This window comes from Sus scrofa, chromosome 16, assembly GCF_000003025.6.
Source record: "Sus scrofa isolate TJ Tabasco breed Duroc chromosome 16, Sscrofa11.1, whole genome shotgun sequence".
Lineage (NCBI taxonomy): Eukaryota > Metazoa > Chordata > Mammalia > Artiodactyla > Suidae > Sus > Sus scrofa.
Window position 1 is genome coordinate 35,691,369 of NC_010458.4, and position 27,403 is coordinate 35,718,771.

Below are 27,403 nucleotides of genomic sequence, written 5' to 3' on the forward strand. Positions count from 1 at the left end.
CCCTCTGCCTCGCTCCAGATTCTAGCAGTGGGCGCCATCTCCGCACTCCAGGCCGCAGGTAGCTCTGGGAGGGGAGCTTTTACAGCACCTGACTCGCGGGTTTGCAGCTGCTGCGGTGCAGGGGATGCCCCGCTGTGGCAGCCTGGGGATGGGCTGGCGTTCCTGGGTCCTGGAGGACTGCAGCAAGCGGATAGATAGTTCTTGGCAGGCTGCCACCCCAGAGCTCTGCATAGACTGTGAACTGAAACAGCCCATTTGCCCATTTGCTCAGCCCGGATCCTCAGCCTGAGGGGCCGGCTTCCGGTTGCCGCACAATTAGAGGCCCTGAGGTGGCTCTCAGAGAGCGGAGACTGGCGGGCGCCATCTTTGCGCTCTTGTTACCTCCCTAGAGCTCACTGGAGCCTCCCAGAAAGGGGCTTAGACACTCTGGAACCCTGGAGAGGTACCTTCAGATTCCTTGCTCTGGTGGCCAAGGGGCTTATGCTTGTGGGCCCAGCGGATTACGTATATGTGCATACTTTAATAAAAGTGGCCGCCCAAAGCCTGGCTTTCAATAAGCCTGAATCTAGGTGCTGGGATCCTCTGCTTAGGACACTGACAGGTCTTGGCACAACTTCAACTACAGGGAGCCATTAAAATAAAATAGTCTGCTTAGGAGTTCCCCTCCTGGCTCAGGGAAACAAATCGTACTAGTATTCATGAGGCTGTGGGTTCCATCCCCGGCCTCAGCTCAGAGCGTTAAGGATCCTGCATTGCCTTGAACTGTGATGTAGGTCGCAGATGCTGCTTAGATCCTGCTTGGCTGTGGTGTAGGCCAGCAGCTACAGCTTCAATTCAGTCCTAGCCTGGAAACTTCCACATGTGGAGAGTGCAGCCCTAAAAAGATAAAAGAAAAAAAAAAGTTTGCATTGAAATAAATTTTAAAAAATTTTCTGTTGTCCTTCCATTTATTCATGAGATCCAGTGCTTATTGGATGCCTTTAACCTGAAGATCAAGGATGCTAAGAGTACTTTTGTTAACAGTTGGTCGGTTGTGAAATAAACACTCCTTGATTATCTTATTGGTGCTGACTTGTGACGTGGTTTTTGAGGAAACTCTCCTTTGTCTCAATTTAATCATTCTACCAAAAAAAAAAAAAAAAAAGCCTGTGCTGTGTCAGCTCAAACCACTAGTTATTAGAAAAAATTAGCCTCTGTCTTAACTCTCTCAGACACAGTCTCTTCTTTCTCATCCTTTATAAAACTATTTCCCTGAACAATCTTATTGGTGATGCAGATAGTGTTGATTGCCACCAGTAGCTTCTGTTTCTTCATATGATCCTGGAATCACTCCAATTTTAGAAGAAACAATCATAGAAAATGGCCCCTATCCCTTGCATTCTTGGCTTCTAACCTTTGACCAGAGCTCTAATCCTAAGCATTTTGGCTTAAACAGCATTATATCAAGTTGCACCAACTAATTTTACTTCAGAGATCTCAGAGATCATCAGATTTTTGGAGGTAGAAGAAACCTCAATCATTGACTAGCCAACTCTGTTTTACCAAAACTGAGCTCCAAATACATGTCTTAGCCTACATCTCAAGATAAAACCAAGACAAAACATTAACTCTAGACCTTCTCTAGTAAACACACTGTCTTACCCTATATGTATGACCAAATCTGAGAAAGTGAGCTTGCAGATCCATGCCCAGAAACATGAAAATGTTCCCAACTCTCTGGAAACAATGTGGTAATTTAAATAAGCAAAACCTCATTCCAGGTTTTCCCTCCAAAATGAGGTAGCGGGGCTGCCCTGAACACTGATGTCTCCTGGAGAATTTCCTGCTACATTTCAAGGAAGAAGAGGGGTCAATGTCCTATTTTGACTCATCTTTTTCACATTCCTGATTCACTGACCTTTATTAGGGTTCACTGGAAGAATTCTCAAACACCTTACCAAGCAACATGTTAGAAATGTCTCTGTGCTACTTGTCCTGCCCACTCCAGCTTCATACCTTCTCCTCCAAGGGTGGCTCCACAAAGAGGAGAAAAGAGAGAATCATCTCTGGAGTCTGGGAAGAGAGTCTGCTAAAACCTGCTATTCTTCCAATAAAAAAATGTTTTCAGACCTCTGTGTGAATAGAACTTGAAAACTTGAACTTTGAGTTGTGATTTGATACCTGAAATTCTTTTCATTCCATAATTAAAGATAAGGTTTTCAGGGTAAATATAGCAAGACTAAACATTCTCTGAACCCATTAATACACCTAAAGGGATAAATGACTGACATGGGTCATTCCTAGACCTGGTTTTGGAAAAGGAGGAGGGAAAGGAGGGGTCTAGGGCACTGAAGGAGAAAAAGAAAGGCTAGAAGCAATGAAGAAAAATTCTGACCCCCTTAACCCTCTGTCCTGAACAATGCTATGTTTAATTGCTTCCGGAACTGTCCCTCACTTTTTTTTTTTCTTTAATCAGCTTTAACTACAAAGGGAACTGCTATTGGTTTTCAAATGGACAAGGATGTCTTTGGGTGACAACTACCTAGACAAACATAAATGGGAAATAATTACTTATAAACAGGCATATTAGAAAGAGTTCAAAACATGTAGTACACCTGCATTACTGATCATTGTACTACCTAATCAGGATATTTTATATTAATATGATCCTTTCAACAGAGCACTGAAAATGAAGAAGGAACTATAGATTTGTTTTTTGAAAAAGAGAAAAACATCAGTTTTTTTTCCTCTGCATCACTAGAATGTTGAATGCATTAGAAATCACCAAAAAATGAAAGATAAAATCAATACTCATGTTAAAGGAATTTCCATATGGGTATGATTGTTTCCATAAATGGAAAAGTGGAAGCAGGAATGATGTTGAGAAAATGGTAGAGTGTGGTCCTTTTTTTATTTTCTGGGGAGAAAAAGGCAGAGAAAGAGAAGGAAAAAAATGGTAGCGTATGGTGCCATTTACACACTGGCTGGGTTAATATGTAATTGAAAAGATTAATGGCTGCATAATAATTGTCTCCATTGTTTAGTTCTGGATAGTGGCCAGTCATCTTACCGCTCTGATCCTCGGTGGGTTTGGGTTTGTAAGGAATGCAGTGAGTAGCTGACAGGGTCTGTGTGCCAGGTGTAACCTTGCTAAAGAAGACATCCAGGAAGAACTGTACAAGGAGACTTGGTGAGGTTCCCTCTGGTGAGGCGTGACTCTCTGCACTTGGTAAATAGTTTTGCTTCAAAACTGCTGTGTCCATTGTGGCAGAACAGAGCCAGGCTGGGTCCAGCCAAACCACTCCACCTGAGGAGGATAAAGAAAGAAAAACTCTCAGAATCCAGAGAAAGGTCTCCTTTATGTCCTATCCAAGATGTAAAACAAACAACAGTGTTCCTCTTGGCTGTTCTTTGCACTGCCCTGGGAGCACTCACCTTTCATCTGCAGATTTTCAGGGATGTGAAAATACATTTCTTTCCTTTTCCCGATCCACTTTCAAAGTTCCTGTCTGTAGCCCTTCTCACTGGAAAGTGGGCCAAACAGACAGAAACTTTCCGTTGTGAATGGCAGAAAAGATTTCCATAGCAAGGTACCATGAGTCCACCTGTTCTGCTACTGATCTTGTCTCACCTTGCCTCTCACATGGACCAGGACAATGCGATGTACTAAAGCAGGGGCTAGGTCGTTCCTTCTCACATGGCCTCATTCTGGTCTGGGTCACAACCTTCTCCTTGATTACCTCAACCTTGATGGGCTTCCTCATTTTCTAACAGAGCAACTTCATATTCATGACATCCCAGGAGCCTCTCCTGGGGGCTGGTATTAATACTTGTCCAAACTTCCATTCCACTCCAACTTACACTATCTTATTGTGTAGTTCCAAGCTGTCCTCCTTCCACTTTGATGTCTCCCTCTACCCACTCTCTCAGCATATTCAAACCCCACCCCATTGGTGCAAACCCTGTTGTATCTCCCTATTCTACATTCTCATATACCTTTTACTTTTCTTCATAAACATCCCTACTGTCATTAAATACTTACAGTATAGTAATTGGTGGGGTGACTTTCCTTTTTACTACATAATGAGTTCCTTGGAATAGGGACTGCATGTATTATATTCTTTGCCATGTATCTAGCAGCAGGCCAATAGTAGACTAGTGCTTAAACTGTCAAGTTAATAGTTATATTAATATATGTAAAGATCATTTCAAATTTTCACTTCCTTCATTAGCTTGATCTTCAGCCTCTCCAGTTAAGTATATTTTTGTTAGTCATCATTTGAAGTAACTTGTGAACTTCGTGCTTCCTGCTGACACTCATTTTCCATATTTTTGTTTTTGTTTTTTGTTGGATTTTTTTTAGGGCCCCATCCACAGCACGTGCAGGTTCCCATGCTAGGGATCAAATCAGAACTTCAGCTGCTGGCCTCTGCCCCAACGACAGCAATGCAGGACCGAAGCCGAGTCTGCGACCTACACCACAGCTCATGGCAACACCGGAGCCTTAACCCACTGAGCAAGGCCAGGGATCGAACACGCAACCTCATGGTTCCTAGTCAGATCCATTTCTGCTGTGCCACAATAGGAACTCCTTATTTTCCATGTTCTATTATCATTCTCTAGACCTTAGTCTTATCTCTCTCTCTACTCTACAAGTTCCTTGAGAGCAGGGCATTCTCTGTCAGTTTTTTGTTTGTTTGTTTTTGTTTTTTGCCTTTTAGGGCCTCACCTGGCAGCATATGGAAGTTCCCAGGCTAGGGGTCAAATTAGAGCTGCAGCTGCCAGCCTACGCCACAGCCACAGCAATGCAGGATCCTAGCCGTGTCTGCTACCTACACCACAGCTCATGGCAACACCGGATTCTTACTGAGTGAGGCCAGGGATTGCACCCACACCAGTTGGGCTCATTACCACTGAGCCACAATGGGAATTTCCTCATTCATTCTTTAACTTGATTGCAACTCTAAATAAAAGTTTATCTAGCTGAGACTCAAAAACTGTTAGCTGAGGGGTGAATTAATTTTTCAGTTACCTGTCTTTCAGTTTATTATGTAATGCCTATAGCTCCACATTCTGCACACACATTGCTTTTCCTACATTAGAGTGAAAAGTAAATAAATAACATCATTCAACTATTTTTTTCACCATTTCAGTTTCAGCCACACGGCGTATGCTCTTCTAGGGGCACTCCATTCCATTCGGTGAAGTCTTGAGTTTAAAGATGTGAGGGGAGGGCACAAAGGAGCTCTCAGTTCTTGGCCAGAAACAACAGAAGGGCTAAAAGACTGGAGTAGTGGGGAAATGAAGACAATAGGAATAACTCCTTGCAACCAGTGGTTTAGGTGGAAAAAAACTGGGAGCTCCAAGAAACTCTGGAGTGATAAGCATTGAACTTAGGCCTTTATTCTGCATAAACTTGTGCCAAAGTCTTCATCCTGTAAATTCTATGGGACCTAAAGTCACTTTTCTCTTTGGATCTGTTTCCACCTGGGTGAAATGATATGATTGATGCCTAACTTTCAGATTGTTTATGAGATTCATACAATCATATGAGAAATTGCTCTGCCAGTTCAAAAGTGTTTTGCAAGTGGTATTAACCTACATGATGGCTGAGGACAGAGAACTGGAGTGAGACAGCTTGCAGAAGGTTTGAGACACTGCAGACAGAAGCTTATGGTTCATCTGGAGACTAAGGGGAGCATCAGCTTAAAGCTTATTTGGGGTGATTGGGTTTGGGGGAGTACTTGCTATTTCCTGTTTATCAGGTCCAATTAGCATAACTTCATCAATGCAGTGGTCTAGTATGATGTCTTGTGGAATGTTAAGATAAAAAAGATCAGTTTGTAGAGACTGAAAGGAAAGGGGATGTTGCCGGAGCTGGGAGGAAGGAGGAATGGGGAGTTATGGTTTAATGGGCACAGAGTTTTGGTCTTGCAAGAGGAAAAACTTAGGGAGGTGGATGGAGGTGCTGGTTGTATACCACAATTTACTAAATGTAAAAAAAAAAAAAATACTAAATAAATAAGAAAAAAGTAAACTAAGGAGAATTGATTGTACTCTCAGAGGACATAAGAACAAAAGGAACGGTAAAGACATCTCTGAAAAACTAAGGAAAAGAAAAAGAACCACAGAGCCAAAGCTGAAGAAAATGCCCAAGCTAGGCTGTCTGGTCAAATAATAATCCCATTTCTTCTTCCTGAACATGCAACCTACTACATTCTCTAAACTCCCTTGCAATTAGGAGTGTCCATGTGACCAAATTCTAGCCAAACTAATGTTAACAGAATGATGGTCACTCCCAGAAGCATTCCAAACCTTCCACCTGTGTGCTATTTTCCAATCCAGGGGATGGGTGCTTATGCTCAGAGTGACTATTGAAGCCACACATTGAAGACTGTGAAGCCACAAGACAAAGTTGTTCAGGTTGCTGTATCACTGCTTGGAGGATAGAACTCCATCAATCAGGACATCTGTTTGAGGCTTTACATGGGCAAGAGAAAACAAGTCTATTGTGTTTAAGCCAGCATACAGTCAGGAGTGAGTTTTTTACAGCAGCCATCATTACCTTAATTAACACAGCATGGATGAGCTAGGGAGGTGACTGAAGAGCCCACTGCCTGCCTTTTTGAAAAATGAAAGTGAGAATTATAAGAGAGAAGTGGAAACAGCTGGGAGAAAGACGGGGCTGGGAGATGATATCTCTGGATAGTTTTTGAAGCCAGGGTCCCAGAACAAATAATATCAAAATGTGGCTTTTAACAAAGCAGGTACTATTGCATATCATGACCTGGTCAGTCCATCTCTTTCCCTATTTAGTGGCTCCCATCTACTCTCTGACCTTGGCCACAGCACTTAACATGTCCTTGACTTTCTATTTATGCCACACACAAAAAAAATGCCAACAAAATTTCTATGAAATTTTCTCTAAAACTCCAAGTCCCTTTTCTTGCTTTCTCTCTTCCTCAACCCCCAAATAATATTTAATTGTTAATGTGGGAAAACATTTTATGAGAAGTGCATTCCTTTCTGAGCCACTGCTTGGGTCATTTAAAAATAAACAATAGACAAAGGGAAACATTAACCTGGAGGACTTTATAATAATAACCTCCAGGTCTGATCCAGGATTGGCTAAGAAGATAAAAGGTATTGGGAGATTTGTGGCCATCCAAGCTACTTAAAAAATATCCAGCTTTTCTCTCTCCTCCTTCCCAACCGGTATTCCATTCCAAATGGAAATGATTTCTAATTAATTCTGTGGTCCTATCAGTTTCTATAATTGCTAAAGTGTTCTCAGGTGTTCATATAAGTCATTGGCCAACGAACAAATATAGTTACTAAAGGCCTAAGTTTATAGAGACTCTGAAGCCATTCAAATAAAGACAAGGTATAAACCAGATTTATTATAATTACCGTTATTATTTTCATTATTTTAAGCACAAAGATCTATCCAGGACACGCAAACTTAGCTTTTGAGTCTTGGTCATAAATCTTTGGGCACATTTCTAACCCTTATTATAGCACCAATAAGAGATTAAACTAGAAAACAAATCTACAAAGGAGAAACTATCTTTTAATTAATAAGCACTCTCCTTCATATAAAATTCCATACCTGTCTCTAATAGCCACACTTAATACTCATCTAGAACCTTTCATCTGAAAAGCTCAAAGCACTTCTTGCTAATACCAGTGCCAGTTCTCTCAAAGTTCCTGTAAGTCAGGAACTAAAATTCCATCCACAGGGTATTTTGGCCATTGCTGAGGTCTGAGCTTGTCGATCTTCATTCCTTGTAGCTGTGGGTGACACTCTTTCCCAAATCAGAGCTCACCATCAGTGCAATGAAAGGGAGAAAGATCCTATCAAGATAGGAAATACTGGTTTCAGCCACATAGGAGGCAAAAGGATTGAAAGGAAGGCTCAAGCTTTGGAGTTAGGCCTAACTTCAAATCTTGACTTTAAACAAATGATCTTAACCTCTCTGAACTTCAGTTTGCTCCTATATAATCAAGAATGTAAAGTAAGACCCAATTCTTGGTATAGAGCAGGTACTCAAAAACTAATTGCTTGGGGGTATAAAGCCATATTTTCCCTTATGGAAATGGACCACTGGACCTCCGAAATGAAGCAAGGTTTGATCTGATGAATACTCGGTTGTGCATCTGCATGGGAAAACTGCCCATAGCAAACACTCAGTCAATGTTAGAGGAGCTATCCTGCTATGGAAGAAGTCCATAGCCAATGCCCATGCTACTCAAGCCAACTTAGGTTTTCCGTAAGAACAAGTCCAATATCATCTCACATAAATGCTAATACCTGAGTTTGAAAGATCTATTTAAGTACACTGTAACCCTTCTTCTTCAGTATACTTGGGTTGATTTTCCACATCTCATCATGTCCTGTATTTATAAACAAAGGAGAATACTGTTATGAATTTTGTTAAATACCAAATACTAAGTTATTAGTTGCAGCTATTTATTGAAAAAAACTCTTATAAAATTGTCTTGTAAACACTTGAATGTATTAACATGCTCTGTGGCTTTGTTTGGATTTTTTCTAATGCTTGTTTTATTTATTCTTTTTAATTTTTGTCTTTTTAGGGCCGCACCTGGCAGCATTTGGAAGTTCCCAGGCTAGAGGTCGAATGGGAGCTGTAGCTGCTGGCCTATACAGCTACATCAGATCTGACCGCATCTGTGACCTACACCACAGCTCATGGCAATGCGGATCCTTAACCCAATGAGAGAGGCTAGGGATCAACCGGTGTCCTCATGGATACTAGTCAGGTCCATTACCACTGAGTCACAACGAGAACTCCTAAAACATTTTTTTTAATTTAGTAAATTTACTTGGAAGGCCATGATAGTGACATTGCTTACTGAGAGCCTCAACAAATTCAAAACAGGGTATCAAATGAAAAAAACACACAACCTAAAAGTTGAGAATTATGTTTTATTCAGGGACATTACTAAGGACCATAGTCCAGAACACAGCCTTTCAGATAGCTCTGAGAACTGTTCCAAAGAAAGGGGATCCAGGATATATAGGAATTTTTGCTGAGAAAATAAAACCACAAATAGTGTAGTCAAATATCAAAAGATTACTGCTAATCACAAAAAACCAGACATCTCACGTTAACATACACATGGGAAAGAGGCAAGAGTCCGGGCTCATTGAAATTATTCCTCTGATATGCATCTTAACTCTCTAGGACCAGTATACTGTTTTTCTCAGTCCTGGATTCCCTTCAAGGCACAAAAGGGAGGGGTGGGGTTTGCTGCTGTGGCTGATTTCTTGATGGTGGGCAACATTCCTTGTTTACTGGAATGCCAGGCAACAGTCTTTGTCCACATGGAGGAGATTGTGAAGATTCAAAATAAACATGCTAAACATTTATATCTAATCCTCATGAATTTCAGTCATAAGAGATCTTTCAGAACATCACTTGGAGCTAAGATACCTTCACTTTGTCCACAATTCTAATGAGCTTTTTCATTTGATTTGTCCCACTGTCAGTAGATGAAAAGCAGCAAATCAGATGTGTGCAGACATGGACAGGAAGAAGAGCTCTTACAGCTGTCAGCCAATAACCCAGCAAATCGATACATTCATTTGGAATGTTAGCGACTTTTCTGGCACTTTAGCAGATGTTAAGGGACAGAAAAGTTAACGTTATTATCCCTGCCCTCCACAGCTTATATTTTGCTTGGAGGTAGAAAAGCATTCCACATGGGAAACAAACAGAAACAAATAAATTATGTAGCACTGACCATAAGCATTTAAAAAATTCAGAGAAGGGAGAAATCAGCAAAAAAGAAACTACAAAAGATTTCACTGAGGCCAAAGCTTTTTAAAAATATTAGAAAGATTATAGCAGCCCTTTGTCTGAAAAGTGATACTGTGAAATCATCATGAGAGACATTTAAAAGGTTTTCGTTTTTTTATTAAGTTTTGCTCGGAAGATAAACAAAGAGTTTAGGAAACTTCAACATTTATAACATGATTTTTTTTTTTTTTCCATATGCCTAGAAAACTGAATAAGGAGAAAACAATTTACAGTATAGAAGGAGATTTAGATAAAGCATTGGAATGCATTTGTTTTAATGAAGCAGTGTGGAGGCAGAGTAATGGTTCAATGACCCTTGGGTAGTCCTGGGCTATGTGACCTGTGTAGGGTCACCTCCCCGCCCCACCCTGCCCGGCCGCACCTTGAGAGCTGTGCCAATCCACAGAAGCACTCATACCTTCCCAGCAGAAGTGGCTCTCCTTCAAGGAGGTTCACAGAGATTATCATCTGTAATCAGGATTCTGAACAAGAACTTCATGAACTGCTCTGCTCGTGACCCAGGTTGGGAAAGAGGGCCAAGCCTGCCTGCTAGCATCAGTGGCAAACAGTGATGATAAAGGCTGTGGCCTGAAGGTTCTGAAGAAGAACAAATAAGCACACATCAAACTGTTATGTTAGATAGACACTGGCTTAGAATTTGAGGGCAACCAAGATAACTCCCAAACTCTCTCCTAGGAAAACAATGCGGTTCTAGGGAAAGCATTTAATTCTAAGGATTAAATGAGATTATAAATATATGTGATATAAATAATAGGAATATATATACATACATATATGTGTCTGTGTATATATACATACATATATACACATACATATACGTGTACACATACACACACACACATACTGGTGTGGTATTCTGTATGTATTACATGTATACATATGATTTCAGAGGCACCAAGGTAATCCCCCAAATCTCTCTCCCACCAACTAGAGAAGCAATGTAGTATGGTGAAGAGAGGATAACGTAAAACAGTGGTAAGTACAATACAGGCAATAAAAACAATACCAGCTAGACATAACTAATGATATACATTCCAGGTCATTTGTAAATCTGTCCTAGGTCAAAGATGGCAGAGAACAGTTTTCAAGAATGCAAAGAACAGCTCATAAAATTCTTGAAAATTGAACAATCAGCTCACAAGGCCAGATCCAGCACACCCCAGGTTCCCTTCATTCCTGAGGTCCAGCTATATTATTATCACCCTGATTTAAGCAGCTGACAAATGCCCTCCTCTGTCCCATCTACAGATATCAAGTTGCTTTCCAGTCACCTGCAATCAAAAGAATATTGACTTATTAAAGAGATTCCCACCAGCTAGAGTGGAAAGGGATTACTTCACATAAGAGGCAAGGTTTAAGCCACTACATCTGAAGACAAATATTACAGCTTTCCCAGATGTTGCAGGTGTTGTTTTCTTTCTTTCTTTTTTTTCTTTAATTGAGCTTCCCACCTTGTTAAATAGAATTTTCAGCTGTGGAAAATCTAGCCATGCCATGCAATGGTCCCTTTAAATGTCTGCCCTAGATGAAGAATGTTTAATCAGCTGAGTGAAGCCTGCAGGCCCCACAGGAGCTCGGGAGGATGTTCACAGCTCACAACCACTCCTGCCTGTTCCCAGGAGCCCCAGCATCACTTTGTGAAACCACACAGGGTGGAGCCCAGCTTTTCCCTAGAGAGGAAGTGGCTGCCGGAATGCCAGATGTGCCATTCCCACAGCAGCTGGTGGAGGGCCCGTCTCTCCTAGGGTGAGGAGCAGCTTCTGCAGAGACCAAGCCCCGGAAGTTTGCAAAGTTTCCACAGGCTGGGGAGAACCCAAGCTGTGCGGGGCCCCAGGCAACACAGGATGAGAAACAGAACATTATTCAGGGCTGATGCTCCCACCCATCTCCTTTGTTTCCTTCCACCAGTGTTTGGAAAACCTGTTTAAAGAGTTATTCCAAGTGTTTTTTCAAGCCTCTAATCTGTCTTCAAAAATATCCTTGAAGAGGAAACAAAGATTGTTTGCTAGCAGTTGACGAGGGTGGAAATGGCCAGGAAAAGTCGTTCCAACACACCTAGGCTAAAGCCACAAATTAGGGCTGGCAGGGCTTGGACAGAAACCAGCTGGGTCGATTGGTCTGTTGTGCTCTGTGTGTCCTGCAGCTTTTAAAACAAGGGGCAGCTGAAGTCCCCAGCATTTTGTGAAAGTTGGGGGTGGGAAGATGAGAGCAGAGGCGAAATGAGGGGGAGCAAAAGCAGAGATGCTATAGATGGTTGGTAGAAGGGAGACAGCTAGATGTGGGGAAGCAGTAGGGAAACAGTGCAGTTCGTCTGAAATCTTGTTTAAGGTACATTTTCTCAGGGGTGGGGTGGGCAGCGGGTGGGCTGAACCCTTCAGCTGTGCATCCAAAGTTGATTTAAAAACCTGAAATTTTCTGTAATTGGACCTCATTAATAAATTCCTCAGGGTTCCAGGAGGTTCTGAAGAGGTAGAAAAAGTGTTTGGAGAGACGAGAGCAACAGGAGGTTGTAAGATCCCAGGCTGAAGAGTTAATTTGATTTAATCAGCTTGGGGAAAGTCTGCATTCACAACAACCCCCAGGACACACTGAGCCCTCCTGCCCTCTTCAGCAAGGCAAGATTTTCTCTCATTCACTTCTTCCTACTTTTTAACCCTTTTTTCCAACCTGGGTAACTAGCTGCCCCACATGTTCTGCAAGCCAACTGTTAGGAACCAATGCCCCTCTCCTCTACAGAACCTTCGCTGTTCTACAGTAGGTGTGATTCCCGCAGCTGAGCAGGGAAGGCTGCCACATCCCAGCCTCCTCTGTCTATTCCTGTCCACCCCCGCCCACCACTGCCAAGCCCTGCCCTGCCCTGCCCCACCCCACTCTTCTCTCCTCCCACCTTTATTCCCACCCCTACTCTTGGTTGTTAGCTTGACCCCAAATTCGCATGTAATCCCAAACATTAAATTGAGACAGTAGCATTGGTTTGTTGCCATACCAAATCTGGAGTGGTTTGTAAATGACAAGCCTGCTTGGTTTGGGTTTGTAATATACCTTTGCTTTTTCCTCCAGTAGAAGTGAGCCTGAGATGCAAAATGTCCAAAGGTCAGATACCTGGGGGGAAAAACAGAAGTGAAGGGTGATACCCAGACTGGGAAGTCAGCTTCTGAACAGGAAAGGCCAAGGATCAAATGCAGGATTTTGCCAGGGCTCCAAATGGCTCATTCTCACAGCATCTATCAAATTTTCCTGCCTTTTCAGGGCATTTCAGGAAGAAGTGGCATCCAGTAAAACCAGCATGGAATGGGAATAAAAATAACAACTTCCTCTCTCAAGGATCATCAACTTCCATCCCCAAAGCCCCCGAGGTCAGTGGTTTTCAGAGCAAGACTCATCCCTGGTCAAGGTCACAGTGGCTTCTACGGATTGCATTTTTTTTTCATTGTCCAGGCTAGGATTAAGGATAGACATAGAGGGAGCAGAGAGGAAGGGTTAGATCATCAGAGGTGGTAGAACCTAGAAAGTGGTCAACCCACACCTGCAGTTAACCTCCTCACTGCACCCCACCCAGCCCACATCCCAAGTCAGATTTGGAAGCTTGAGAGCAGACTGCCTCCTTCACTTCCTACTTAGCTTCTATTCTCCTCTTGCCTTGCCGGGCTGCATCTGGGGATGTTCTTTCCTTCCAACTCTTCACCCTCCCTACTATAACATCCTCTTACCCCACCCCAATGTAGGACAAAAGAAGTTTCTTTTCTTTTTTGGGCTGCATTTGAGGCATATGGCAGTTTCAAGTTAGCAGTCAAATCGGAGCTGCAGCTGCTGGCCACAGCTACAGCAACACAGGATCCAAACCATGTCTGTGACTTGCTTGTGGCAACACTGGGTACTTAACACACTGAATGAGGCCAGGGATCAAACCCACATCCTCACGGACATTATGTCAGCTTCTTAACCTGATGAACCACAGTGGGAACTCCAAAAGAAGTTTCTTTGCACTGCTCTTTTTTATGATTCCAGAGAAATCCTAGTGCAATGCTACCATCCTAGTGAATCTGTAGCTGAGCTGTATCTCACCCTCTCCTTGAAGACCTTCTTGGTGTTCTTCCTCCCATCATGAGGTATTATACTCAGGCCATCATACAGGAAAAGACTGCTGAATGTGCCTACCAAACAAATAAATAAATAAATCAAATTTCATATGGCAAATAAAGAGTGCATCATAAACAAAGTCAAAAGACAAATTAAAAACTGGAGAAAAGTCCTAGCAACATATCTGACTGACAAAGGTATAGTTTCTTTCTTTCTTTCTTTCTTTTTTTTTTTTTTTGACTTTTGCCTTTTCTAGGGCTGCTCCCATGGCATATGGAGGTTCCCAGGCTAGGGGTCTAATCGGAGCTGTAGCCACTGGCCTACACCAGAGCCACAGCAAAGTGGGAGCCCAGCCGCGTCTGCAACCTACACCACATCTCCATATGCCACGGGAAGCGGCCCTAGAAAAGGCAAAAGGTCAAAAAAAAAAAAAAAAAAAGGAAAAGAAAAAAAAAAGACCATTCAATATTGAAAAGATAAAAATCAAAACAAGTTACTGCTTTTTCCTACCAGATTGGAAAATACTAAAGGTTTGGTCATCCCCAGGGTTGGTAAGCATAAGGAGAAACAGGGGTCACATACTGCTGATGGGAATTCTTAGCAATATAGTTTTGTCTTTTTTTTTTTTTTCAGGGCTGCACCCGCAGCACATGGAGGTTCCCAGGCTAGAGGTCCAATTGGAGATGTTGCTGCCAGCCTATGCCAGAGCCATAGCAACACCAGATCTGAGCTGCGTCTGCAACCTACACCACAGCTCACGGCAACACCGGATCCCCAACCCACTGAATGAGGCCAGGGATTGAACCCACAACCTCATGGTTTCCAGTTGGATTCGTTTCCTCTGTGCCACGACAGGAGCTCCGTAATATAGTTTTCTGCAAATAAATTTAGCAGCATCTAGCAAAATTTTTAAAATGTGCATAAACTTTGATGCAGAAATTGCACCGAGAGATACATTCTATTGATATAAAAGCACACAGATACATGTACAAAGATGGAAACTCTGTCAATGAAATGTTATTTGCAATTCAAAACCCAAAAAGAATGTGCATGTATATGCTATTACATTGATTTTAAAAATTCGGAGAGGACATTAAAGACATTGGTAAAGGTAGATGTCCTAGTTTGCTTGGGCTTCTATAACAAAATACTCAGGTGGCTTATAGCAACAAAAAGTTATTGCTCACAGTTCTGGAGGCCAGAGGTCTAAGATCAAGGCACCAGCATGGTTACCTTCTGCATGGTGAGGGTCACCATCCTGCTTCATAGCTGGCACCTGCTTGCAATGTCTTCACATGGTGAAGGGGTTAGAGGTCTCTTGTTTACAAGGGCACTGCCCTCATGACCTAAACACCTTTCAAAGGCTTACCTTCTAATACCATCACCTTTGAGGGTTAGGATTTCAGTAAGTGAATTGGGGGTGGGGGGGTGGAACAAATATTCAGTGGGATTGGAGACAAAGAAAGAGAGGATTTTATTTTTTATCTAAAAATATTCTGTTTGTCTTGATTTTTTACCAAGTATGTTTTTTAAACATAGATTTTTAAATCAATAAATAAACAAACTAAACTCTGGCTATACCTGCTGTGCTGCTTGCTAACATTTCTCTGGTGCCCAAGAACTCCCCAAGATAAACACAAGATTCACCTAACCAGTCGCAACTGACAATCCTTCAAACAGACAAAACCTTTGATATAGAGCTGTTATATTGATATATATAAACATACCAATTCAGAGGAAATCTCCATATCAGAATAGTTGAGAAGACAAAAATTTAATCTTTTGAAGGTCCCAGTGACTCACTAAAAAAGAGTTGAAAAAGCCTGATTGCAGGGCAATAACGTGGAATTTTGGAATAAGCAGCCACTAGGCTCCACCCTGCTTCCTTGAGATGTGGACTAGTTTGGGTGCAGCTGGGAGCAGATCAGCAGGGAGGTGGGTGGGCGCGGGGCACCAGCTGATCTGGCACCAACAGGCCCCTCTCTCTTGGCTGTACCCAGTGTGGGGAAGAGACGAGGAGGATTAGAATCCTTCCTGTGATATGATTCCAACCATATAATGCTCTGGAAAAGGCAAAACTATAGAGACAGTAAAAAGATCAGTATAGGTAGGGATGAATAGGGGGAACACGGAGGATTTTTAGGGCAGTGAAACTACTCTGTGTGATACTGTAATGCTGGATTCATGTCATTATACATTTGTACAGAATCTACAACAGCAGAAGTGAACTTAATGTAAACTGTGGACTGTGGGTAATTATGATGTGTCGATAGAGGCTCATCAATTCTAACAAATGTACCGCTCTGGTGGAGGATGTTGATAATGGGGGAGGCTATGTAGATGGGGGTGGTAGCCAGGGGATATATAAGAAATCTCTGTACCTTCCTCTCAAAAAACAAACAAAAATGTTTTATGAGATAAGAGATAATGCTTAATATATGTTTATTAGATGCTAAGTGAAAGCAAATCCTGCCCCAGGTTTGTTATTGCATCCACTGGGAGGAAGGACAGTGCAGTGTGCTCCTCTCTCACCTGCACTTTTATATTTGGGGGATGAATGGGGGGGCTTTCATTTTTCACTTGGAATTTTACAAGAATACCTTCATGGATTGCTTCTTTAAAATAAAACTGCAGCTACCTCATGGCCCAGTGGGTTAAGGATCCAGTGTTGTCGCTGCTGTGACTCTGGTTACAGCTGTGGCTCGGGTTCAATCCCTAGCCTGGGAACTTCCACATGCTGTGGGTACAGCCTATAAAGAAATAACCTTGCAATATTATATTCGTTAATCCTCTGACTTCAGTTATAAACCAGATGCCTGCTCAAGCCTTTTTACTCTCTTGGATTTGTTAACCTTGACCTAAACCCCCTTCCGGAGGCCTGAGATAGGTCCATCCTCTCCCCACGACTGTCCTGCCTCCATCCCACAGTCTCCTCTTTGCCTGTGCCCGGCTGCTTCCTGAGCAGTGTCTGGGTGGAGCTCTGCAGCAGGATGTTCTCAGACTCCACCCCCTTTTCTGTCCTCACAGGAAACCCCAGGCATTTCATTTCGCAAGGTTAGTAGCTCTCTGGGGCCTTACTTAGGTCAGGTCACAGCAGGCTCTCCACAGTCTTCAGCCCCGTTTTCAGTGGGGGAATGGAGTCTACATTCTCTCACTGCAAGCCTTCCTCAGTCCCCCTTAGGAACTCTGATGAATCTATCTCCTTCCCTCTAAACACAAAGTAATTCTAGCTGGCTTAAACCTAAGGAGAAATATGTTATGCAGGTATAGGGGGGCTCAGGGAATTCAGATGGACTGTAAGAACTGAAAGTCTGGAGTTCCCATCGTGGCGCAGTGGTTAACGAATCCATCTAGGAACCATGAGGTTGCGGGTTCGATCCCTGCCCTTGCTTAGTGGGTTAAGGATCTGGCGTTGCCGTGACCTGTGGTGTAGGTTGCAGACGTGGCTCGGATCCCGCGTTGCTGTGGCTCTGGTGCAGGCCGGCGGCTATAGTTCCGATTAGACCCCTAGCCTGGGAACCTCCATATGCCACGGGAGCGGCCCAAGAAATGACATAAAAGACAAAAAAATAAAATAAGATAAAAATATTTATTAAAAAAAAAAGAACTGAAAGTCTTAGCAGGATCATCTCTGTGTCTCCTCTCTGCTTATTCATCTGAATTCTTCTCTCTTTGCAATCTGTCTTCTCTGCTTCTCCGTCCACATGGGAAGACGTGGCTGCGCCTTAGTAACCAAGAGACCAGCCGCTAAACAAACTGGCTCCCTCAGAATCCCAATCCCAAATTCCTGGGAAAGAGTGTCAGTTTGGCTCTTGTCTAATTATCTCCAGACAGAAGGGAGACGGTCTGACAGCAGTAGGTCACAGGAAAAGGGCGTGCGTGGTTCATGGCTAGGCACCTTTGGGTGTACTGCCATCTTAGAAAATACACAAGTAATATTCCTCCTAGCATTTGAGATTTGGTTAGATTTTCAAAAAGGGATTTGTTCTGATTTGTTTCATTTTTACTTAAATGAAACAAAGCACAGACTTTGAGACCAGACCTATTTGCTTTTAAGTATTTGCTTAGTCACTTAATATCTGAGCAATGTTGAGAAAGTCACTAAACCTCTCTGGTCCTTAATGTCCTTGACTGTAAAATGAAGATGGTGACTCATTCAGAGGGGGGTTGTGAGTGGGAGATAATGTCTTTTATCTGAAGCATCCACTTCACAGTGGGTTCTCAGTAAATGTTGATTCTCTTCTTCCTTTTAGGCTTTGGATGGTGTGAGTGTAATCCTTCTTACAACATCATCTGGCCATGTCACTGCCTTACTTAAAGTCTTTCTCAGAATAAAGTCCTGTCTCCTTAAGATAATATAAAAAACCCGTGGAAGATCTGTTCTCCACACTATTCTCTCCCCATCACAACCACGCCCAGTCATACTTGCAGTTCCCAGCACCCACCATACCCTCTCCTTCCCTGTTCCTCTTCCCACCCACACTCCAAACCTTGTCTGCCTAATGTCTACTCCTTCTTGGGGACTTCTGCCTCGGGAAAATCTTCCTGGGCTGTCACTTCCACCCACAACACTGTACTAAGAGTCCTTCCATGTGCTCCTGAGCGGAAGCTTTCCTTAGCTTCCCTGGGAATCAGCCTGCCCAGCTTGAACATTTCTAGGACTTTTGCACTGTTCTATTTCGAATTTCTAGACAGTTCTACCACTTTCATCCAAACTGGCAATAGAGCTGAAAATGCCTCCCCAGAACTTCCACCCAGTAGTCTTGGCTTTTACCCTGGAACAACCCTCATATTCCTGGAAGCTTGAGTCAATTACCCTCTCCCCAACTTCCCCAAATCTATCTCTCTATCCCCTTCACTGGACCTCAGGACAGGGGTTCAGAGAACATTCATCACACCATAACATCCTCTAGTTTGTCCCTGTTCTTCTCAAAGCCTGGGGCTCAAGTGTGAGTCTAGCCACCACCTCTCTGTAATGGATCCTATAAACGTAAGCAGCCTCAAACTGAGTCACTCAGGTGAGTAAACAACCTATATCCTGTAGAGCTTCCAGTCAACCACACCCCTTCCAAGTCCTTATCATATGACCTGCCGTCATGCCAAGTCTCATCTACCCCCACTCCCAGATACAGGCAAGTAACAGGAGTTACACAACAAGCCAAGGGCAGAGACCATGAGATACCTCAAGATTTATGATCTCTAGGAATTCCCATTGTGGCTCAGCGGAAATGAATCTGACTAGGAACCATGAGGTTTTGGGTTTGATCCTGGGTCTCGCTCAGTGGGTTGAGGATCTGGTATTGCCTTGAGCTGTGGTGTAGGTAGCAGATGCAGCTTGGATCCTGCATTGCTGTGGCTGTGGTGAAGGCCAGCAGTTGTAGCTCAGATTCAACCCTAGTCTGGGAACCTCCATATGCCACAGGTGCAACCCTAAAAAGCAAAAAAAAAAAAAAAAAAAAAAAAAAGATTAATGAGGGTCAGCAATTCATCTGTCCCCAATTCTTTGAACTGGTGGCCTTCTATGTGTTGATAACAATAAGTGTGGTTGCAGCTTACTAAGGATCTGCTCCATGACAGGCTCTGGCATAAGACATATACATGCATTTTCTCATTTAACCCTCACAGCAAGGACTTTACAGTTGAGGAAGCTGAAGTTCAGAGAGATTTAGAAATGCAAATAATAGCTCAATAGAATGAAGGTTTAGGTTAAACAACAAAGCAATATAGTCTATCAAATATGGCAGCCACAGATTCCTATATTTCTCCCCTATTACTAGGAGTTTCCTAATTTTATCTTTTTGTCTTTTTTTTTTTTTTGCCATTTCTTGGGCCGCTCCCTCGGCATATGGAGGCTCCCAGGCTAGGGGTCTAATCGGAGCTATAGCCACCGGCCTACTCCAGAGCCACAGCAATGCAGGATTCGAGCCGCGTCTGCGACCTACACCACAGGTCACGGCAACGCCGGATCTTTAACCCACTGAGCAAGGGCAGGGATTGAACCTGCAATCTCATGGTTCCTAGTCGGATTTGTTAACCACTGCGCCATGATGGGAACTCCGAGTTTCCTAATTTTAAACCCTTAGGACCCAAACTTGACTTCATTTAAACACAGGAGGCTATGGACTCATGTCAATTAGATGATGCTTGAGGGTCCAAACGAACAGGCCAGCTCTCAGCTATTCATCTTCTCAAGTGTACAGGTACCTTCTTACAAGATGTGTAGGAATGTAGGTACCTTCTTACAAGATGTGTTTTGCCTCACTCATTCATCCCTTTTATTAACCTGAATGTGGTAGAAGAACAAATTTTGCAGACCAGCAAAGCTTCTATGGACATTTTCTGTCTTTCTTACATTTATATAATAAGGCTGCTTCTCTGATTAATTTGATTATCTCCAGCCTATCTGATGTCAGAGCTGCGAGTTATCGTAAACTCTTGTTGGTTTAATTAACACAACTCCAAAATTTCCTTAGATTCAATTTTTAAAAGGCAATAATGACATATAAAAGTTAGAGTGAATCCACAAAATGGGAAACTTGTCTTGGTTGTGTTGGTTCCCATGTAAAGAAGAGCTCACAAGCCTTGTGACCTTCTGGTGACACTGCCCAGCTTGACTGGCAAGTAGACCAGCCCTCAATCATATCACTTCCCCTGTAATCACTGTATAATGAAGCAAGATTAGTCCACCATACCTTTCACCCAATTCTGGAACTCAGGAGGACCAGAGGCTATCAGCCAACATCCTGGGCAAAGGCTCCCAATGGAAATTTCTGCTGGTTGAACTTAGATCTTGCCTTGCTTGTTCTGAAGTAGGATCAGATATCTGACTGCTCAGTGTGTGGCTTCCCAGAAGATTCAGAAACACGCTTGATGTGGGTATGGGATGGGAACAGGGGAATTCTTGTGGCCTACAGGGCAGAAAAGGGCTCCAAACACAACATTAGGGTTTGGCAAAACCCAAGAACATAATGCCAAGACCTTTTCCCTTCACTTTTAAGTCCACATGTATTTCAAAGGGAACTTAGTCTTCATTTCAGGAGCGTGTGCACGTAAGTCGTCAGTGTGCAGTGATATTAACACTAAGCACTGGTTCTAAAGTACTGCACTCTTTTTTTTTCTTATCCAGTGTATACTCATTCTTCTGAATCCAGTCCCCTCCCATCAATACATCTCCATCAAATCTTCCATGGACACTGGAGACCAGGGTAACTACTGGCCTATGACAACATAATACTCATTGCTAAAAAGGTGGCTCTCAATGGTGTACAGCCTTATGGCATCTTCTGAATTGCTTAACTATTCATATATACATACGTGCCTCCACACCCATATTGCAACTTTTAAAACACATGCTCAAAAACTCTTTACTGAGAACCCACTACTGCCACACCTTGTGCTCAGTACTAGGGATGCAGTGGAGAATGAGAAAAGCAGGTCTTGGCCCTTCCAGACCTCACATTGGGGAATGGCTTCAGTCAGAGTTCAGTGTAGACAAGGAAACCTACTCAAGGGATGTCTAACTGAAAGAGATTTAGTGTAGGGAATGGAGCTGCTTACAAAACAAGGAAGTCAGGGGACCACCACTGGACCATTTATTTGAGGAGTATACAGTTTTAACTTTGATGTGAAAATAGGGCAGATGCTGCTGTTGCTGCTACTGCCATATCCTTGCCACTGACTCACACCCACAAACCTGGAGATTGGACATAGAATGTTGAGTTTACCCACCACAAGTCACTCTAACATCTATATGGCATTGCTTGCCAGCCAGAGAACTTTACACATGTTTTCTGAATTTTGGAAAGGGTGAAAGGAGGGGATGAATGTGGCCACAGATTTCTGTGTCCTACCCAGCATAACACAGCAGTCAGGCGTGTGCTAAACACAGAAGGTCAAACTGCCTTCTCCATCCTGCAGGGGGAGGGTTTTTAAGTCAGACAACAGTTTACAGTTGACATTTCTCTCCCAGGTCAAACTGCATGCCTTTCCTATACTTTTTTTTTTTAAGCTGAAAAACCTCAATACATCTTTGAAGATACAGCTCAAGCCATCACCTCTTCCTTGAAGTCTTTCTCCCCCCTTTGAAGATAAGATCTGGCCACTTGCTTCCTAGCGCCCCCCATGGAAGTGGATATAGAGTCTCATCATGGAGACTATCCTACTTCTTTGCCCTCATGCCACCAGTCCCTCTCCTTGACTGTGAGCTGTTTGAGGCAGTCCCATAGCATGTGATACACACAGAATTAATGATTGCTGAATGAATGGGTAAAGCTGGGGCTCTTACCACAGATTCAAGATGCACATGGGGACTCCAGGGGTACCTGTTATCCCCTCCACTCAGAGAAGAACTGAGTGAGTCTTCCCGTTTCCATCTAGGCTGAAATTTTTGATAATGTTAGTGCATGTTAGCTCTGGTACAGTTTGGGGCAACTGCAAAATACTGTAGCAAATAACTGAATAAGGGTGGCCTGAGCAGTGAATAGGAAGTAGAAAAGGTCAGCATTTTTAGGACTCTTTTGGTGGCAACTAAATGAATCATGCTAATAGAAACCAGTGAACAGAAACTCAACTCAAGTGAGATGAAGGAATAAAAGTGAACATTCTGACCAGTATAACTGAAAGACCAGGGTGCTGGCTTTAGGCATAGCTGGATCCAGCCTACATCCTATATCATCAAGGATCTGTCACTTTGGCCTGGTTTTCCTCTGTGGCCTATATCCTCACAGTAATTCTTCCCATGTGGAAACAAAGGTGATCACCACAGCTCCCAACTTAGACTCTACATAGTCAGCAACCTCAGTGAAAATAGGGAGTGTCTGCCCCCATACCTACTCCAAATCTTTCTTGCTCAAGATTGACTCTGATGTGGCCCAGTCTGGGTCCTAACTGCCCCTACCCAAAGCCAGGAGGATAGAAGATGCTGGCCAGAGTGCTATGCCATCCTGAAACCAAGGGCCTCGTGGTCAAGTCAATCCCATCAACACCCATAGGCTGAGTGTGGCAGGCTTGGCCCTTAAAGGGAAATCCAGGTGGTATTATGAGAAAGAGGAGTATGGAAGGTGGGCAAGAAAAACATCATGTTTCCTGCAGTGGACATCTAGTATTTTGCTATTTCCAAAGCCACACTCTTCATTTTGAATGAGATTTTGAACTATTCAGGGGCTCAAGAGCAATTGCCAAATAGGAGCCACTCTCAAGGTGCTTCCCTGATGGGCTGCCCAAGGGGACCAGTACAAAACAGGAAAATTTGACATCATTTCTAAGTTTCCGTTGAGACTGGGGAGAATAAGGGAAAAACCCATCAATGTGGGATCTTGAGTAGTAAGAAGGAAGAGGGAAAATGCTTGAGATGTAAATGCAATGGACAACAGAAAATAATTGAAGAGGAAGTGGCTTCCTCTCATGTGCCAGTCCAGCCTTGCGAAGAACAAGAGAAGTACCTTTTCTGGAGCCTCAGCTGCTCTGCTGCCTTTCCAGCCGCCTCCTTGGGAAGAATGAGGCTTTAACAACTAGCATGGTGTCAGGGCTGGCTTCCACCCAAGCCTGAACAGTGCCCCCATTGAGGGACCCCGGGGCCAGCCCTGGATGCCTCTCCCTTCTCCTGCTCCCCTCAATGGGCCATTTATGGGACTAACAAGGACAGGGAGACACACTGCCCATCTCCGACGAGCCCCCAGCAGCTGCAGGATTCCTCAGGAACTCCATAGGGCCCTGCATATCTCTGCAAAGAGACCAGCAGGAAGGATGCCGGGTTCAGGAAGGGGTCCCTAGGAGGCTCTTGGATGGGAGAGAAAAATATCCCTCAGTTCTCCTCTCCTTTCCAGGCCCTTCCCCCATCTCCCAGGATGGTGGCTCTTCACCATGCAAGTATTTGGTATCCAGTCTTCTTGCAGGGCAGACACCCTCCCTGTTCCACCCTGCTTGCTGGATGGGAAAGAGAAGAGAGAGGCGAGTGAGCCGAGGGTTTAGGATTGCAGCCATATTCAAATGCTCCATCCTTATCACCCATTTCTAATGCAATGATAAAGTGACTTAGAGTAGGAAGGTGGCTAAAAGATTCTCATCAAATACCAAGATCACAGCTACTATTCTTATTGATCTTTTAATCCCACAGCAATGCAAAAGAACAGGAGACAGTAAGGGCTCATTTCTCCAATATCCATTAGGTAATGACTGCTGTTGCCCAGGGGAAACAGACCAGCACACTGTCCAGAACAGGCAGATGAGGATGCATCACTCCCAATTTCCTGCTTCCATAGGGTATAGAGACGAGATTCTATGTTTTCATTTAAGAGGTGCAAGTTGACCGCTTCCCAAATGTCCCTGCAGGAGCTAATTCTTGCACATGAAAATCTCGCACTCTTGTGACGTCCTTTGTTTGCAGGCTAAAGCCAGTGTGGTCTTCATGAATAGAAACATGCCTATCAGTGGAAAATTACTGAAGTATAAATTTCTCAAGACCTCAAGCCTTATAAGTCATTAATATTGTAATGGGAAGCAGGTGATCCTGTTTTTCCCAGAGTTACAGCTGGGATAAAGGGGAGACAAGACAGCCCCAGGGACAAATTTGCCTACTCAGCAATGGATGGAATCTGAAGGGCCATCTAGCACCACTTCACACTTCAACCTCCCCCACAACCTCCTCAGTCAGAAAGTTGATATCTGGCCTCATTTTTCAGGGTCAGGGGACTCTCCTCCTCCCATGCCAATCCATTTCACTTTTGAACAAATTTTATTCATCAGAAAATTTTTCTTTATATCAACCTCCAGAGGATTTCCCTGAAATCTCCAGATATTGATCCTGGTCTTACTCCAGTGCTAGACACTGGAATTCAGGGAAAACCTCAACCCTTCAGACAAGTATTTCCACACAGCAATCACTCAGGCCTCCTCCTGAGCTTTTCCACTTTGGGCTAAATCATGGTTCCTGCAATTCCTCCAACAGTTTCCTATATGACACAGTTGCTCAGTTTTGTCTCGGACCCTTTCAGAGATAAGGAAATCAGTATAAGTTTGGCCAGGGTTAAAATATAGGACTACCCTTAATAGGAGGACTCTACCTCCACGAACACACTCCAAGAACATGCTTGTCATGTGACACTGGACTCCCACTGAGCTTCCTGGTGATAAAACTCATGAGACTTTTCACATGAACTTCTATTAAGCCAGTCATCTCCAGTCAGTTGATCTTTTTTTAACCTGAGATCTATACTCATTTCTTACTAAAATTTATCCCCTTTGTTTTAGTCCATCAGGCTAACATGTGGAAGTCTTTTATGGTTATTGATTCAGTTAGTAGAAGTTGTGTAATAGTAGTAGAATTTAATCCCACGTTTATATAATCCCAAACATCGAAATGTGTGCTCTACCTTTGCATTCAAATTATTTTAAAAAAAGAAAAAGAGAGAGAGAGAGAAGGCAATGCTGACAAGCTCAGATAAAGAGTCCTGAACTCAACAGAGGCTTTACAATGTCATGTTCAAAACCATGTCAATACGAGAAAAACATACCTCAGAATGCTGAGATCTCACTTCTGCTTTCCAGCCCAGAGACACTTCACATAAAAGAATACCTTATTGTTGGGCATAAGGAAGTATTTTTATGCTTCTACTTTAGTTGATTTTGGATGGGGTGGTCAGTACTGTTTTTCATACTATGCAAACATAAGATTTTATGGATGAAACAGAAGCAATGACTTTAACCTATCTTATACGTTTAATAATGGGTCTCTGACCTTTAAAGATTATTTATTAAAATAGCCTTCTTGCCAAAATTCTATGTCCTCCTTTCTAAGACAGAGTTCCAAACCAAAGCCTATCCAGTCAATATGACGTTAAAGCCACATCGAAACCTTACTCCGGTGTTTTCCTGGAATTCTCCAAACTTTTTCCAAAAAAGGCACTGTGTTTTCATCTCCCAGGGAAAAATAGAACCACTCTATAAATTATTTGCAGAAACTATCATGAATTCCCTATCCAAGATCTTGCAAAGCATATTTAAACGTTCAGTTAAGTCAGTTCTCAGAGTGGAAGCCTCCCTGACTGAATGCAGAAACCCCTTTTGGAAAAGTCATGTGAAAAAGTCTCAATCCCATGTTTTTTTCTAAGCCATTCCCCAGCTCCATGTCGAACAGAAGTTGAGTGTGAGCTGAAAAATGGATTGGGTAATAACGTAAGAATAAATAAGTCACTTATTTTAGGTTTCTAATGGACAAAAATTTCACTGAAAAAGAAATGCACAGCTAAGTTCAGGTTTTGAACTAGTCTAATCAGGGGATGAACAAGCAAGGGAAAAATCAAGTGATTCTGCTACTTTGGGAGGTCAAGTCCATTGAAATACTTGTCCTTTTCCTATAAGATCCTAATACAAATTGTAAGGGATCATAGCTTACCTTGCCACATTTCAGCCTTATAAAAGAAAGTTTACTTCTCTCAAGACAGAGTTTACATTTTGCCCTTTTCAAACCCTGTTCAAATTATCATGTAGGCTTCTTAATCATTTTGCAGGGACTGTTCTGATAAAATACTACTTCCCTCATCCAGTTCTAATGCCCCAGCACCTTCCCATACAATGGTCACAAAATCCATCCCCTCCTTTGTTTCCCTTATTACTTTCTATTGTAATGACATATTACCTCAATCCTTCAGGCTTTGGGGCCCTTCTTTCCTTTAGGATCCAGATATAATTTTTGGAATTGCAGAAGTGCCCACTCAGTATTTCAGAAGAATAGCTACAGGATGCTTCCCCGGGGGGCCTGGCAGTCACCTCTCTCCCCAACCCCCTGATCCAGGTTCCTCCTAAACTGCTCTGCCCCTCTCGTCCACCCTTCACAACCCTCTGACCATCACATATTCACTGTTCTTGCCTCTTCCCTTTCCTAGAACTGTCCGTGTAAATCCGCATTGTATGAGACTAACACTGAAGGTTCAGAAAATTTGAAAAAGGATTATACAACACAACCTAAAATTTAACTCAGGCATCTCTGCTGCTAATGCTTATCTATTTAGAGTCCTTTCCTGGCCAAGGTCCTGGGCTTGCTCTCAGAATGGAGTTCCAGGTACCACTTCCTCTCCCCCTCACCCACCAAAGGAAAACTCAATCTTTCTTAACAGTATAAAAATGGTGAGTTCCGGAGTTCCCATCGTGGCGCAGTGGTTAACGAATCCGACTAGGAACCATGAGGTTGCGGGTTCGGTCCCTGCCCTTGCTCAGTGGGTTAACGATCTGGCGTTGCCGTGAGCTGTGGTGTAGGTTGCAGACGCGGCTCGGATCCCGCGTTGCTGTGGCTCTGGCGTAGGCTGGTGGCTGCAGCTCCGATTCAACCCCTAGCCTGGGAACCTCCATATGCCGCGGGAGCGGCCCAAGAAATAGCAACAACAACAACAACAACAACAACAACAACAAAAAATAAATAAAAATAAAAATAAAATAAAAATGGTGAGTTCCCACCATGGCTCAGTGGGTTAAGAACCCAACTAGTATCCATAAGGATGGGGGTTCCA

The 27,403-nt window shown here is 43.1% G+C and overlaps 1 long non-coding RNA gene across 2 annotated transcripts; it reads right to left on the bottom strand.

Annotated features, from left to right (window-relative positions):
- LOC106506500 lies at nt 1,631-27,016 on the bottom strand. 2 transcript variants are annotated; one of them, XR_002339582.1, is made up of 6 exons: nt 20,594-27,016; nt 13,887-13,975; nt 12,864-12,923; nt 10,219-10,397; nt 8,291-8,373; nt 1,631-3,286 (listed from the first exon to the last, which is right to left on the bottom strand). It is a non-coding gene; the product is annotated as an uncharacterized LOC106506500 (long non-coding RNA). The 2 variants fall into 2 exon arrangements; XR_002339583.1 differs by having other exon boundaries at nt 12,864-13,260.